Genomic DNA, 15,877 nt, shown 5'->3' with positions numbered 1-15,877 from the left:
TCAGAGCACTCATCACGGCTTTTCATCCCGTCAGGCCTCTAATAAGATCAGATTGCTCTCATATCTTGTACTCCCTCCCCACCCTCGCCCCACTCCACCCACCCATACGCATGCGTGCACACATAAAGTAGTTGTTTGGTGTGTCATGCCACCTTTCCATCGTTGTCTGTCTCTTTTATGGCATGCTTCTCACACCCATATTCAGAGATGATTTACAGAAATGAGAGAAGCAGCTTGGCTTGCCTAAACAATACACTGAAGGCTGCAAGCTGCATTATATTAATATTAGCAGGTTGCATAGCTCTTTCCCCATTATTCCCCCTCTTATCTTATCCCCCTTCCTCCTCTTATCTTTATGCCCATCTTCTCTGTCCCCAACCTGTTCTGTGCTTCTGTCACATCATGTTTCATGAATATCCAACGTCTTCAGTTTTGCCAAAGGAAGTATCAGACTGGATAGCTGAGACCAGGAGTTTCACATCTGCCTCGATTTGGCTGTATAAGCAGAACGTGCACATGTGGCATCCAACTTTGTACCCATATTCCTGCGAGTGTTTTGTATTTTTGTTAAAAAGCATGTGTGCGCATCTGTGTTGCCATGCAGATGGAAATGTGAGTCAGCTTTGGTAAAGTGTTAGTTCTTCATTTTAGTGATGATGTTGTGATCAATACCCTTGCACAGCCCTAAGCGAATCACCCTGCACTTAGTGCACAGTTTCTGCTCATCAGCACAGAGACAGCACAGTAAAGAGACCCTCCCTAGCTGTAGTTAAATTTTACGACTTTCTGTGTTGCTTTTGTCTCCAGGCATCGGATATTACAGTCGATAAGTATTCATTTAAATTTCTGCAGGATCACCAGTCCTCAGCGTCAGTACAACCCATCTGAGCTCTTTAAAAAGAGACAAAGCTGTGTGTGTGTTCGTGTTCAAAGCTGCAGTATCACCCCTAAGAGAGTATTTATTGAGAAAATGATTACCTTAGAAAAAATAAAACAAAACTTTGATGAAACTTCAATTTGCACCTTACAGGCCTGCAGTTAGTACCCGTGTTTATAGGTAATATTGAAAAGCTGTGAAATTGCAGAGTAATTTGCTAGCAAGGAGTTTTCATAAAGATATTGAGTGGTCTTTGACTGAGGATTTGTTTGAGGATATGTGCTGACTTTGAGCATCTTTTTTGTTACTTTGAGTTTGCCTTAACTCTATCTGTCTGTCTGACTGACTGTCAGTCAGTCATATCTTGTACTTCCTCCCCACCCTCGCCCCACTCCACTCACCCATACGCATGTGAGTCCAGAATTTATTTATCAGTGTCCATTGTTCACTGTTGTTAGGTAGTATCCCTAATTTCTCTGAAAATATTAGTCCTATCAACTTTCCGTTTCCAGGGCTGTGCATGGGTGAGTTCGCGTTGTGTGTGTTTACGTTCAGTGTTGCCAATTTATTGACGTTCTCGCTAAATCTGGCGACTTTACAAACCCTCTTGATGACTTATTTTCTCAGAAGTGACGAGCGACAAATCTAACAACTTTTCCCGGCATTACTGGAGACTAGGGTGTCCCAAAAAATGCCAACTTTAAAAAATTTCGAGTCTCACCCACCAAAAAGTTTCCTTTTGGTGAATCATTCTCACATGTAAAATTGTTTGCCAATCAGAAATTATTTAGAGGAGGCTCAAGGTCACCAAACATTGAAAATCTAACCGCGAAAATCGACATCGGTTCAGTAATTGGAATGTCATATCTTTGCCACTTTTAGAACTATTAGATCACTACTTTTCAGATGTGTACAGTTTATTTTGGTAATTTAGAAATTATAGCAGCAGATTGGGTGCTAGATGTTTACTGCAGTGACTATACAGGTCCAAACTTGGCTCCAAACCCAATTTGTGCAGAAGCTGGGCTTCATAGTCAGCCTATGATATTGGTCAGTTAGACAGTTTATTTACATGTTATATTTACAATACTGTGTTTACTTACTTTTTATTTCGCCTTTATGGCTTTGTTTAATATTTTTTGGTACTTTGTTGATAACTGTCTGCATTCTGCAAGTGCTTACAGATTAATCATAAATGTTGAAAAACAAAACACTCTGTTAGGGCCGTTTTTATCATTTCTGTATAATTAGTGCAATGAAAATACTTATATGAATACTGAAAATCAGCTGCTGGTTAAAGGTATGTAATATGTTACTGTGATGCTTTCATATGGAATATATCAATGTTTGTAGTGTTTAGAGAGACCAAAACTGGTGAGTGTCCATACAGTGCTATAGTTTTCTTTCACTTCCCAGTCTTCCAGGTTTCAGATCTGCAAAAAACTGGCAAAACCAGCCAAGTTTGGAATTGTATATTCACTGCAGTAAACATCAGGCACCAAATCTGCTGCTAATTTCTAAATTACCAAAGGAAATTGTACACAAATGAAAAGTAGTGATCTAATTGTTCTAACAGTGGCAGAGATAAATATTGCACCAATGCCGATTGTCGCAGGTAGATTTTCAGTGTTTGGTGACTTTGAGCCACCTCTAAATAATTTCTGATTGGCAAACAATTTTACATGTGAGAATGACTCACCAAAAGGAAACTTTTTGGTGGGTGAGACTCGAAATTTTTTAAAGTTGGCATTTTTTGGGACACCCTACTGGAGACTTTTCTGATGTTTGGCGACTGAAAGTGAACGTCTCTGTTGTCACCGAGCGGAAGCGGGTCTCCTCCTCCTCCGCTGCCAGCAGCAGCCTGAAAGCACTGAGCGGAGAGATATCTACAATCCTCCTCACTCGGAATCGCTCAGCCTACTGACCTCGTTTGCTGCGCTGTGATTAAATACTCCCCAGACTTTGAGAAGTCCTGGTCTTGAGAAGTTATTTTATTTTAATAAGTGATGGCCAATTTTAATGGCAAAATAAATAAACAAACAAACCAAGAATCAAATTTATTTGTGGTTCTAAATATTTTTAAGGTGGTTTTACTCACTTTTTTGCCTCTCCTACAATGTTTTTGTTTTCAAAACTTTATTTAAAAAGATATATCAACTTCCTACATAGTCTGCTCAGTGTTGTTGACATTTCTGTTTGTTCTTGTTCATGTTTAAAAATCAAATATTTTGTTATAAAAAAAGATATATTAACAAACATTAAATGAACAGTTAATAGAAAGAGATAGAAAATAAAATAAATTGAACAAAAGTAAAAGGATTCTTTGACATTAATTCTCTTAAAAAATCCCTTATAGAGTGTGAAAGTTTTGGACAAGTTAATTTTTCTGCCAAAAAATATGAAGGTTGAACAAACTGAACAGGGCTTCATGCTGGAACCATTGTGCTGCTCTTTACTTGTGGAAAGATTTTGTTAAAACCTGTTTACTAGGAATGTATTTTTTATAATATTTAATGCATTTGTAGTTGATTTGAGAACATTTTATTTAACTTATTACCAGGCAGCACTTTGCAATTATTTTATTTTCCTGTTTGTATAATGTTACAATAAATTGTTGGTTTAACCAACTAGCAAATTTAGGTTTTGCATTTTGTTTCCATGTTCACCGAATCCGTGACCTCAGAACCGAGGTACGTACCGAACTGTGATTTTTGTGTATTGTTACACCCCTAATATATATGTGTGTGTATATATATATATATATATATATGTATATGTGTATGTATATGTATATGTGTATGTATATGTATATGTGTATGTATATGTATATGTGTATGTATATGTATATGTGTATGTATATGTGTATGTATATGTGTATGTATATGTATATATATATGTGTATGTATATGTGTATATATATATGTGTATGTATATGTGTATGTATATGTATATATATATGTGTATGTATATGTGTATGTATATGTGTATATGTATGTATATGTATATATATATGTATATGTATATATATATGTGTATGTATATGTATGTATATGTGTATATGTATGTATGTATATGTGTATATATGTGTGTATATGTGTATATATATGTGTGTATATGTGTATATATATGTATATGTGTATGTATATGTGTATATATATGTGTATGTATATGTATATATATGTGTATATATGTATATGTATATGTATATATATATGTGTATGTATATGTATATATATATGTGTATGTATATGTATATATATATGTGTATGTATATGTATATATATATGTGTATGTATGTGTATATATATATGTATATATATGTATATGTGTATGTATGTGAAACACATCCACTGTGTTTATGGGTTGGACCTGGGCATTCCACATGAAATTCTGCCTGAGGAGGGAGTTGGCTGATGCACGTTTGTTGGAACACCCATTTCAATAAAATGTCTTACTTCTTCACAAATATATAAAAAAAAAAAAAACCATCACAAATAATTGTTCACAAATAATTCACCCGCTGGTGTCCATTTTTGTCCTGTACAAATCCTTTTTTCATTCATTAAATGTTTTCCTTGTCAGCTGATGTCATTCAAGTCTGTCAGAAAGTTGTGTACATGCTCAAAACCTTGAGTGGACATCACACAGAGAACTTTCCCACTGGTTGTTTTGTCCTGTCCTTGTTCGTAGGTTGCCAGTGGATGTCCAGTCAATGTTAGAGCTTATAGGACTTGATGGCACAATCTCTTGAGTAATTGCCTGGTGTCTTCAGTGGGAGAGGGGTAAATGCTTCATTGGGGTGATCAGGTGGATATTCTCCTTCCTTCGTGTTTCATTGATTTAGGCCTAGGACACCAGCCATCCCAGGTGTGCCCCCTTCTGCTTTAACCCTCAGTGGTCATCTCACAGTTCATTTGGAGGTGAGGTGCTTTTTCACGTCAGTAGCAGAAAAACTGTCACTGCAGAATTCCGTCTTAACCTTCAGATTGCCATTGTCCTGGAACACTTCCTGTTTTCTTGTGTGAGTCTTTTAAAATAAGAGCACATTTCAACATAAACTTTGATTCCACTACGAGAGCACACCAGTTACATTGTCACTGGTAAGATACAGAATTATTTAATTTTGGGTGGGTGTTTAATCAACTTTAATAACATGTATGCTTTTTGGATTTGTGTGTAATTATGATGCCAGTTTTTATATTTATTTCTAATGTGTTTTTACTGCAGAGAGGAAAAAAAGACAGCTAAGATGTTCCTTGAAGAATGCACAATTCTACCAAGGTCCAGCAGTTTTCAACAGTTTTTCAATTAAAAATAGAACGTATGTCTGTGGATGGAGCCAAAACCTTTTGTCAGGACTGTAAATGACATCAGGTGCATACCACATTTCCTGTACAGGAGTGTGCATAGGCATTTAGCAAACAATAATATGAGGTCTATTAGAAAAGTATCCGACCTTATTATTTTTTTCAAAAACCATATGGATTTGAATCACGTGTGATTACATCAGACATGCTTGAACCCTCGTGGGCATGCGAGAGTTTTTTCACGCCTGTCGGTTACGTCATTCGCCTGTGGGCAGTCTTTGAGTGAGGAGTCGTCCACCCGCTCGTCGATTTTTTTCATTGTTTAGGAATGGCTCAGAGACTGTTGCTTTGTTTGATAAAAATTTTTTCAAAACTGTAAGGCACAACTGAGTGGACACCATTCAATAAATTCAGCTGGTTTTCGGTAAAAATTTTAACGGCTGATGAGAGATTTTGGTCTGGTAGTGTCGCTTTAAGGACGGTCCACGGCGCCTGACGGCGATCTGCGCTTCGAGGCGGCAGCGTCTCGCCGTTTCAAGTTGAAAACTTCCACATTTCAGGCTCTGTTGACGCAGTAAGTCGTCAGAGAACAGAGAACTTTCAGAAGAAGTCGGCATGAGGAGTTTATTCGGACATTCCATTGTTAACGGTCATTTTGTAATGAAAGAATGTGCGGGCAGAGTCGCATGTCGGGCTGGACCCGACCGCGGGGGGTCGCGGCAGGAGAAACACCTCCGTTGGAAATCTTAACGGGCAAGTTGGAACATGCCCAAGCTGTTAAACAATTTCTCAGTTACTCTCTTGTTGAAAGCCATTAAAAGCCGCCTGAATTCTACAAATGGTTTTCAACACGGAGGTGTTTTTCCTGTCGCGGCGCACACAGATTTGCCGAGTCGTCACGGAAATGACTCGGCGAATTTGCGCGTACGTCTTTCATTAAAAAAATGTCCTTAAACAGTGGAATGTCCGCATAAATTCCTCATGCCGGCCTCTTCTGAATCTTCTCTGTTCTCTCACGATGTCCTGGGTGAATTAAGCCTTAAATTAGGATGTTTTCAGCTCGAAACAGGCCGACGACAGCGCCTGGAAGCGCTGCAGGACGTCCCGCTCCGTGGGAAGTCCTTACACCGACAGAAACACCCCATAATCTCTCATCAGCCGTTAAACTTTTCACAGAAAACCAGCTTAATTTCTCGAACAGTGTCCACTCGGATATTCCTCACAGGTCCAGAAAAATTTTTGATAAAGCAACGCGCGCCGTCTCGAGCAGCGTGTGAAACAAATGAATTCAGCCAAGAGGGCGGGACCACATCTCACTCAAGGCCTGCCCACAGGGAAATGACGTCACCGACACGCGTGAAAAAACTCAAGCATGCGCACGAGGGTTCAAGCATGATTGGTGTAATCGCATGTCATTCAAATCCATATAGTTAAAAAAAAAAATAAAAGGGTCGGTTTATTAACTAAGAGACCTCGTACATACTTTACAAAAAGATACATTCTTCCTATTAACCTAGAGTTTTTAACGAATATATACAGTGCCATAAAGTTATCCCTTTCTGTTGCCTTTTCTTGCAGGACATCTTCCAGTTAGGGGTTGACTTTACACCGGTGTTGTAGTCATTACCTGTGTGATCATACACCGTCATATGGACCACACAGTACCGTCAACACTGATAATACAGAACACACATTAGTGACAGTTAAAAAAAAAGAAGATTTTTTTTAAAAATATGCCATGGAAAAATAACAGACAAAATAATTAAAATTATTGGCAAATATCCATTAACTCACTTGATGCCATTGACTCTAAAACGCGTCTTTTCCGATAGTAACGCTCCGCGCCAAAGACGCGTCTTCGAGCCAATTTCTTTTCTTCTCTTTTCTTTTCTTGTGGTATGTTTGTTGTTGACATGGACATAGAACTCAATTTTCTATGGGTCTTGAAAAAACACTCAAATGCTGAAAAAATCCTGGCACTGGGATGTTCTGAACTTTGAAAATGGCTGGCACTCAATGAGTTAATTGTGAGGTGATGGTCTGGTGGTTAAGCGTTGGGCTTGAGACCAGAGGATCCTCTCTTCAAACCCCAGTCTGACTGGAAAATCTGGGGATTAAGGACCTTGGGCAAGATCCTTAATCCCCAGTTGCTCCCGGTGTGTAGTGAGCACCATGCATAGCAGCACACTGACATCGGTATGTGAGTGTGTTTGTGTGAATGGGTGAATGTGAGGCAAAATTGTAAAGCGCTTTGAGTGTCTGATGCAGATGGAAAAGTGATATATACATGCAGTCCATTTACCATTTGTGAGATCAACAAACATTTTGGCACAGTTCTGATCAGCTTGGCCATGTCAGGTTCTGCCCTGGCCCAGGGTTCATGTCTGGGTTTACCCCTCATTCATGTCTAGGCTTTTGCTGAGGATTTCATGGTTTTACTGTTCGTATGATTATACGTTGTAATTTAAGTCTTGGTTTGGTTCTTTTTTAGTTTCTTTTCTTTGTGTAATGATTTTGTTACTGGTTTAATTCTCTGTTTATCATTTATTTGTGGTTTAGTCATTCATTGCATTTCCTGTATTCTGTAGTCCCTGGTTTTGTTTTCTGTTAATCATTTGTTTTCTTTTCAGTCAATAGTTTGTGTTGCCATATTATCATTTATTGTATTTACATTTATACTTCAGCCATAGTCTGTTCCGTTCTAATTTTGGTTATAATGTTTTATTTTTCTTGTTGTCTTCTTTTGGGGTTTGTCACCTTGTTGCCTAGCTTTCCCCTTTTTGTTTTATTCACATTTAATTGTTGGTCTTTGGGTCTCATCTTCCTTTTGGCACTTGCTTTGCTTTTTTTGTGTCACTTAACTATCTTGCACCTGCTTTTGTGTATGTCATTCACACCCCTTCTGTACACCTGTTCCTCATTTCACACCCTGATTGTTCCACTAGTATTTAAGCCCTCACCAGTCTAACAGTCGCTCACCAGATTGTTGAATTTTTTCACTTTCCAGCCTCACGCCATATTTCTGATCTTGCTTGTGTTAACCGATCTCGGCCTCATGTAATCCATGAACTCTGCTCGTTTTTTGACTTTGCTTCTGCCTCAGCCCTGTGTACTCCTTGACGCTGTGTATTTTGAACCTTGTTTGTTTTTTGGACTTCGGCTCAGCTTGTTACCTGCCTGTTACCACTGCTCCGTTGACTGATATCCTGTGTACCGACCTGTTGCCAGCTTACCAGATAAAGCCCTTTTGTTAATCCTACACTTGTCTGTGAGTCTGCATATGCCTCCTACAACCTTCTGGACCAAGGCACAACGAATCATGACAGGCCATGTTGCTGGACACACAGACTGAGGTGGTCATTCATCTTTTTCTTTTTCTTCTTTTCTCATCTTCTGGTGTCTCAAAACATGTGTGTAAATACCTTTTCTTACAGGCATAACTCAAAGTAATTTTCACAATGATACATAGTAGTCATGGAAATGATTAAACTGAACCAGTGTACTTTTTATGCACCAGACTCATTTGTCTTCACAATCTTTAGTTAACACATCCATGAGCTTTTGAAACATATAAAACTGTAAAAATCTTTCGTTGATTAAGTTTTTCACTCAAATTTAAACTTTGAAGGAGCAGATGTATGAATGGAACCAGTCTCACCCTGTTTCCATTTTAACTTTTCAGCTTGCCACTGTTTTCTGCTACATCTATATTATATTAGCCAAGTGGACTCTGTGTGCGTGTGTGCATAGCTTCGATCATGCAAAAACCAGGGAGAGCTGACATTTGCCGTTTGGTATGCTTATGTATTTTGGGTCAAGGATTAACGCTGTGAAAATGGAAAGTTGATAGGACTAATATTTTTGAAGAAATTAGCAATACTAGCTAACCAGTAAACAATGGACTTTGTGCTGCAGTGCACCATGGGAGTTTGGTGTTTTGAAGTTTTAAATGTTATCATTGTGGTTCATGTTTCTGTGAAGGCTCTCAGTTGTCCAGGTGGTTTCCATGACTCAAGGATGTTTTGCTTCTATTCACCGAAGCTTCCTCAGCTAAAATTCTTGCTCTGGTAGTCTGACTTCTGTCTTGTGACTAACAATTGCTCTAATTAGCACCTATTGTGCTCAGTTAGCACCCTCCTAATGACAGGATAGCTGTCTCTCCTAACGATGTGACTGACGCTTCTCCTGACGCCTCTCCTGATGAGTGGAGAAGACAGCCTTGGCATCGTTCACGGGCATCTCTCCCAGTCACTGGTTCAGATATGTCAATGACACATGAGTTAAAATCTAGCAACAGGAAGTAGAGACCTTTACAGAGCACATCAACTTGGTGGACTCCAATATCAATTTCACACGTGAGGATGCCAGTAGCAACCATTTAGCCTTCTTGGACTGTGATGTTACAATTGGAGAGAACACGCAGCTCCAGACAGGGATTTACAGAAAACCCACTCACACTGACCTACCCTGTCATTAAGAGGGTGCTAACTGAGCACAATAAGTGCTAATTAGAGCAATTGTTAGTCACTAGCCAATAGCAGTCTGCCTCTCGGTAGGAGGGGTCTGGTTAGGTTTAAAACTCCAGCTTTTGCTGGCTTCTGTTATTCTTCTGTACAAGAGTCAAGACAGAAGTCAGACTACCAGAGGAAGAATTTTAGCTGAGGAAGCGTCTGCGATTAGAAGCGAAACATCCTCGCGTCAAGCAACTCAGTTCAGTCGAAGATTCAATCTTCTCTACTATTGTGGTTCATGTTAGTTTAACAGTGTTAGTGTTATTAATTTGTTGTGTTTTTGTAGTTCAATTGATTTAGTCAGTTTATTTAAGTGTCATGTTGCTCTTACCATGAGTGAGTTCAGTCTCATGTTGGTACCATTAGTGAAACCTGTAGCGATTGTAATGTCTTCAGCCACTGTCTTTTTTTTTGTCATCAAATTAAAAGCACCTGCTTACAGTAGCTGCGCGTGCAACTTTGATCAAAAAGAATCTGTGGACAGCTGACATTGGCTGTTTGGTATGCTTATGTATTTTGAGTCAAGGATGAATGCTACCAAAATGGAATGTTGATAAGACAAATATTTTTGAAGAAGCTATGGATATTAGCTAACAACACTAAACACTGGACATTGCTCACTACATTATGAACTCGCACATTGTTGCAGCAAGGGGTGGTAAGTCACTATATTAAAAGTGTGAGTATGGTGAGTGATTCTATTTTGTAAGTTCAATGTAAGTACATAATATAATTGTAAATACGTTAATACATGGATGACACAAAGTAAAAACAATTATTTCTACTGTGGTCCATTTAAAAATCAAATGACAAAAATAGAAGTAAAAATCAAATAATAATAGTGTGTGTATATAACAGGAACCTAAAAATGTTATAAATACATTAAGACAGTAAATTTACATTAAAAAATTACACAGTTAACAGGAAATTAAAGGGTTGAGTTCTTCTTCTAAAAAATGTTAAGGTCTAAGGTTCTAAAATCATTCTGGACTCATATGCCATATGTCAGCTACCTATTTTATAAACTCTACCCAGTCTGGAGCCCTTGGTTCCCCACGGGCAAGACACTAGTCACTTTATATTCAAAGTTCATGTTAAATCCTTTGAAATATCTCTCTTCAAGAACCTGTATAAAAAAGGAACATATTACATACGGTTCTGCCACCATCCAGATGGTTCAGAATTGTGCATCCATATCAAATTCTGAATTTCACATCAGGAGGCCTGAATTACATATAAATTTAATTTTCTGTCATAAATTTGAATATGCAAAAGTTTAAGGTAGCACAAACAGCACTGTATTAATCAAGTAAACATTTCCACTATCATTCAAAATGCATTTTTCCCAAGCTTGTGTCCAACAAATCACATTTTGTACGTACATTTGTGTTCATCATAATCACAAGTAAGTTCTCATTTCAAACACAGACAAATGACAGCCCTCAACACATTCTCTGCAATCTCTCATTGTCTATTTGTGTGTTTTGCGATTGTGAATTATGCATAAAGGGAGGAAAAAATGGGAAAGAAATGAATGCATTAATCCTGTGAAGGAGAATGCATTCTTGATGTTTTTAGTGCGGTACTGATGTTTGTCAGTTTTGAAGACATAGAGATGTTTAGATGCAGAGTAATTTATTTATATAACACATTTCATGAGCCAAACTCAGCAAACTTTGCATTAAATTATATTCAGAAACAAGTAAATGATGGGCAACAAATGAAAAAATAAACCACCCACTAATACACAAAATCAAACTCCCTTTTCAACTGTTCTTGTGTATTGACAAAGAACAGACATGCATGCACACAAAGTAGAAGGTGGAAATGACAGATTCATGGGAGGGATTGTTGATGCTCCGGTAATCAGTTAACCTTTTTCAGTCTCTTTTTGACTGCACTTTCTATGCCATCCTGGGTTTTTCACCCATTTGATACATGAAACTGACCAGCTAAATTTCCTTCATATTGGATGAGAGCTGCCTTGGCTACCGGTATAGAAATGTGTAAGAACAGACAGACCGCCGGAGAAAAACCATGCACATATAAAACAATACGCCTTTTTCTGCTACATCACTTACGACCTTCTAGCACTTTAAAACACACACAAAGGCTATCTTTATAACTGCAGAATTTTTACTGTTCCAGCCCACTTTTCAGCTTTTCTTACCTCCTTCACCCTGAGACCATTAAACCAGATCCCCTCTAAAAGATCCCCTCTAAAAGACCTCTCTTGGCTATCCACCGCTTCTCCAAAGCCCTGCTGTTGCTCTTTTCATGTTTTTAAATCAAAGTCCATAAAGGGTTGAAAGGGAAGGAATAGGTGGTGGGGTGATGTGTAACGTGGTGGGGAGATCGCAATGAGAAATTTGGAACAGGACCTTATGTTTGGGGGTTGGAGACGAGTGTTTTTACAAACTGGTATGGTTTTGACATGCATGCACATAACGCAGCCTTAATGTAATATGCTCTATGCCCTCCTGGCCTGTTTTGCTCATTTGGGATATAATTTTATTTATTTATTTTTTACCACACTCTTTCTTCTTCATCACCTGCTGAGAGTTACTGTGTGTTGTGCTTCACCCCCTCTCGCTATTGTGTGTGTGTGCATGCACACAGCTATATAGCCACACACACGTAGAGCACAAACCTTTATAACAGTCATTCTGGAGGTGTGATTCTTTTGTCTCGCTTGCAGAGATGATTTAGGGATCATGGTGGCAAACCTTTTTTTTTTTTTTTGCTGGTAGTCCACCTGACATTTTGTATTTTTTATTTATTTATTTTTTTCTGCAAAAGCCATCTTGGGAATGCTCCGGCCAGCTTGTTTCACTTGCCAGCTGCTGTGCTCAGACTGAGCCTTCTGAAGCATTTTTCAGGTTTCATACTCAAAAAGACAAGTCCTCTCTTGCTCGCTGAGCTGTGCACATCAGATTCCATATACATCAGTGTCTCAGAGTGTGAGCGCTGGCTCACCTTGTGTTAATCTTTTTGGACTGCAGTGATCGTGATGGGTGATGTGGTGGGTCCAAATGTGAGACTTTGAATTCTAAGGTGTATCTAGTTGATTTTTTTTTTTTAATTCTGTTTTCTACTATGCTAGCGAGCAGAGTACATTGAGCTACTGAAACTAGTACTTGTGCCTGTGTCCAGGCTGAACACTTCTGTTATCTATTTTGTTATAGTTTATGAAAGAATGATACATTATGCTATTTCTTTCTGCATGTCACCTCTGTGTACTTTGGTGTCCACCTGAGCAAACTTTTTTTTTTTTTTTTTTTTTACATTTGTTCTTGTGTGTGTGTGTGTGTGTGTGTGTGTAATATAGGAAATGTGTACAGTGGTCCCTCGCTATAACGCGGTTGACCTTTCACGGCCTCGCAGTTTTGCGGATTTTTTTTAGTGCAATTTTGCATGTTTCTTCTTCTTCTTCTTCTTCTTTTTTTTTTAACAGCGCATTGTGTTCTGCCTCCTTATCAGGCGGGCCGGTTGCGGCACCGCGATTGCTCTCACTGCCTCCGATGCGCTTACCGAGTCTGCGGGCCACTCACACCGCCCCACTGTCTGCTGTGCGGATTTGCGGCCAAAATCTGGCAACAGGTCCAGAGACTACGCTCGCTATTTTGATGCAGAGCGCTCCAGCAGCCCACAAGGATAGAATTCTTGCAGAAAAACCCACAGTGCTGCATGGTCTCGGTAACCGCAGCCGCAGAGCTCCATGGCCACTGAGTGAGGTTTGTATCTTTTTAATGACTTGGATTCTTTGTGGGTCCCGCATCCATCCCGCAACGGTAACACCGGAGGCAGTGAGCAAAGAAAGAGCACGCGCATTGTGATCTGCGTGTGTCTGTTTATAAGAATCTTCTCGCCCAGAAGAAAAAAAAGAGCGCCAACAACTACCCATAAATGTGTTCTTCACTTGGAAAAAAACACCTGCACCGAGGTGTCACTTAGTGGAAAAAGACACTACAGCGGAGTGGCGCCAGGATGCAGAGACGCAGTCAGAGGAACTGTGAGATACTGGTCAGTCACTATTAATAATTTATGTGTCCCACCTCATAGGTTGATCGTTAAAATTAAATTTGTTAGTTTTAAAAGCCATCATAATTATTTATAGGAAAACATTCTATTTTTATTTCTCAAACAATGTTTGGGCCTGAAAACAGGTTTTGATCTTTGGTTTCATTCTATAATACTGGACTTATTTTTCTACTAAGGTTTGAACTTTGAGAGTGTTTGCACAGGAGAGAAAGTGAGAAAATGTTAATGCCTGTTTGAGAAAAGTGTATAAAGTGTGTAGTGAGGGGTTTTACAGCCTTAAAACATCTATAATAATTGTTACAAGTAACGCTGACTACTTTGCGGATTTCGCCTATCGCGGGTTATTTTTAGAACGTAACTCCCACGATAAACGAGGGACCACTGCATATCTTTTCCTGTTTGATGTAAATCGTATATTTGCATTAATGTAAGAGTTTGCACCGGGTTAATTGTGTTCTGCTATCAGTAATAACAATGTGATTGGAAGATTGGGATCAGGAGAGTCACCGTGAAATGAACTGCACGTGCACCAGCTGGTGGGTTTTGATTGGCTGGTTTGAGGGCGTGTGGTGTGGAGTGATTGGTGGAGCGCATGAGTGAGGTGGGATTTCAGTGTTTGGCACTGACTGAAGAGCTGGGACGCGGAAGTGGAGGAGAGGCGCGCTTTGAAAGGGGAGGCTCCGTCGAGGAGAGAACTCGATGGAGGACTGGACTGAGAGCAGTTTCAACGCCGCACAGCGAACGCTTACCCCGGACACAAACTCCGCAGTGGTCACCACACTGTTGACGGACAAACAGGTGGAAGAGATGCTGAGTGACCGCGGCTGAGAGTGGGTAGGAGACGGGAGTGTCCGACGACCTTGAGCAGAGAGACGGATGCATTCAGAGCGGCTAGTGGTGCAGTTGTGCCTGGAGTGGCAGAGTTCTTTCCATCTACACAGTCTTTGTATATTCTGTGATGAGGTTTGCTGTACCAGCGAGGTTCGTCATGATGTGTCCACACATCACATGGTGGCCGGAGACGTTTTGACGCACTCAAAGCGGACAATTGTGGATTCCATACAGCAGGCCGGGAACTTGCCTGCGTGACGTTATTTTTTGTTTCATAGGTTCCTCTCACCTGGCCGAAGAGAGCACAGTACTGGACTGTGTGTGTGTGTGTGTGTGTGTGTGTGTGTGTGTGTGTGTGTGTGTGTGTGTGTGTGTGTGTGTGTGTGTGTGTGTGTGTGTGTGTGTGTGTGTGTGTGTGTGTGTGTGTGTGTGTGTGTGTGTGTGTGTGTGTGTGTGTGTGTGTGTGCGCGCGCGTGGGTACTGGTTGTGATGCTTTCAAGGGGAGTCGGAAATGTTGGGGATGTGATTTTTAGAGTTGGGAATTAGTGTGGGTTTTTTATTGTTGTGATGTGTTTGTGTTTTAGTAAACGTTGGGATCATTTGTAGGGATTTGAAAATGTGTTTTATTTTGTGCAGTAAGACTAAATAAAGAAATTTATATGTTAGATGTTATATGTTTATATGTTATGTTAGAAACAAACATTTCTTCTCTGAATTCAAGTTCACTTACCAGGACAGCATTCCACACCGCATGTTGGGAAGGGCCCAATAACCCTTACTTAGAGATTGGACCCAAAGTACCTTCTGAAGAATGATTATTATAGAGTGGTAGTAAGGGTGCTACACCCACACACACCCACACACACACACACACACACACACACACACATATATATATATATGAACCTTGAATCATGTTGTGCACAGGTGAGAGCAGCTCTTGTTATTAGCAGAATATTAATCATTGCTGAATGTGGCTATTAATATTAATACATTTTAATTCTAAATAATAATTATGGGGCACAACCCTGCCCCATAATTATTACTATCTATTATTACTATTATTATTATCTAGCAGGGGTGGTGGCCAAGTGGTTAATGCGCTTGGTTTCAATGCAGAAGGTTCCGAGTTCAAATCCCACCCCTGCCACATTTCTCCATGTAATGGATTTGTTGTAGCGACCCCGAGTGCAAACAAGGGAGCAGCCGAAGGGACTTATTACTGTTATTATTATCTGCAACCCTATTGCAGACTCGTAGCCAGACTATAAAAAGGCAGTCTGAAGACAGTGTTCATGGTTTAAGTGCTT

General features: G+C 39.6%; 1 protein-coding gene and 1 long non-coding RNA gene across 2 annotated transcripts in view; one reads left to right on the top strand and one right to left on the bottom strand.

Annotated features, from left to right (window-relative positions):
* fbxl17 (F-box and leucine-rich repeat protein 17) overlaps positions 1 to 15,877 on the top strand; it is a 762,124-nt gene that overhangs the window by 239,660 nt on the left and 506,587 nt on the right. The gene's annotated exons all lie outside the window — the stretch shown is intronic.
* Positions 1,768 to 15,275, bottom strand: LOC117510737. Its single transcript, XR_004560808.1, has 3 exons — positions 15,265 to 15,275; positions 4,531 to 4,537; positions 1,768 to 1,869 (listed from the first exon to the last, which is right to left on the bottom strand). It is a non-coding gene; the product is annotated as an uncharacterized LOC117510737 (long non-coding RNA).

The sequence above is a fragment of the Thalassophryne amazonica genome, chromosome 5, assembly GCF_902500255.1.
Source record: "Thalassophryne amazonica chromosome 5, fThaAma1.1, whole genome shotgun sequence".
In the NCBI taxonomy this organism is placed as follows: domain Eukaryota; kingdom Metazoa; phylum Chordata; class Actinopteri; order Batrachoidiformes; family Batrachoididae; genus Thalassophryne; species Thalassophryne amazonica.
The sequence above is the reverse complement of the archived record's forward strand: the minus strand, read 5'-3'. Positions and strand labels throughout refer to the sequence as shown.